This window comes from Acyrthosiphon pisum, chromosome X (genome assembly GCF_005508785.2).
Source record: "Acyrthosiphon pisum isolate AL4f chromosome X, pea_aphid_22Mar2018_4r6ur, whole genome shotgun sequence".
NCBI classification, from domain to species: Eukaryota; Metazoa; Arthropoda; class Insecta; order Hemiptera; family Aphididae; genus Acyrthosiphon; species Acyrthosiphon pisum.
This window is the reverse complement of record NC_042493.1, coordinates 100,806,434-100,808,080: the sequence shown is the minus strand read 5'-3', so window position 1 is coordinate 100,808,080 and position 1,647 is coordinate 100,806,434.

The following is a 1,647-nucleotide window of genomic DNA, read 5'->3' as shown; positions in this document are numbered from 1 at the left end:
ATTTTGTCATTTTTTGAACTTTAAATGCTTATAAAAAAAAACTGTGACTAACGATTTTTAATATTTTTCATTTGCCTTTGAAACAATATACTAGGAGCCTTCTATTAAATTTTCAAGCTTTTTTATCCAACAAATAAAATTTTATTGATATTTTTAGAAAAAAAACTAAAAAAAAATGGAAAATGAAAATGTCCGTAAAGAGCTCTAAATAAATCAAAATATTTTGAAAATGTTATGGTGTATAGAAAATGCTAAGATAAACATTCAGTCAAAATTTCATATATCTACGGATTTTCTCAAAAACAGATTTTGCGTAAAAATTCCCGTTTTTCCTTAATTTTTCTTTTGTTTTTCACGGCGCTTTTGAAAACTATTGGAAAAATTTTACTTTTGACCCCCCAAAGTACCAACTAGATTCACTTTCCTATCAGAAAAGGTACTGTTGAAGAAAATCCAAGCACTTTTACTGTCCTAAAACGTGATGACAGACACAAAAATAAAAAAAAAAATAAAAAAAAAAATAAAAAAACACACATCATTGTAAAATCAATACATTCATCGTTCCACTCAGAATCTAAAAAAAATGTTAATAATTTTTAAAAACATGTATTTTTATAATATAAAATCAAATTTTCGAGGTAGTCTTGCAAATCTGTTAATGACTTCGTCAATATTAATGTCATCATTTCTATAAATATTCATGAGCGCTAATCCTGTCAGTCGGTCTTGTTCAATATTATTTCTTAAATAGGTTTTCAGTTTCCGCAATATAAACAGTAGTTATAGGCAAAGTAGCTAATATTGTTAAAAGGCACTTTGTTCGCGACGGTACGGTTCAATAATAGACCGTGCGCCCGGTCAGCATAATATACTTCTGCGCAACACCCACACACCGACCGACGTATGTATCTGTGTGTATATTAGGAATAGCGACTCAGGAAAAGTGGACGGGTTCGCTGATCAAAACTCCGAGTGCTAGTGTGCGGTGGGTGTGTAGGTGTGTATATATGTGGGTGTGTACTTATAACTAGGAAGATAGGTAACTCAAATAATGGTAACTAAGGTATTGTGTAATGCACTAAGATACATATTATAATAAATATCAAAAATATATAAAGATAATAATAATGGTATCCTTCCGGCACGACAAATAATTGGATACAAATTTAGCCCTCTTGGCTCAACATAAGTGATAAAAAATAAATACAAGCATGAGCTTTCTCAGCCTTAATAATTATAACAGTAATAACCAATAATTAATAATAATGATAATAATAATTTTAACACTTACAGGATTGTGGAGCAATCTGGCCAGCTGGTCTCGTACCTGTACTATAATAATAAAAATACAATCCGTAGCGATTAGCGCACACGTAACAATAGTAATATTATAAACAGCGATATAATAATAATAATCTTTATCGATTTGCACTCACAAAAACAATAATATAATTTGGCGATTAGCGCCCTAGATTATGGTACATAATTATAAGCGCACGATTTGCTCACATCGAAAAATAAATATAACTTTGATATGATTATAAAAAAGGTGACGATTCGCGCCCACACAATAAATATAATAAAAAACAATCTTGGCAATTTGTGCCTAAGCAATATATAATACAAAAATAAAATAAACAGCGATTT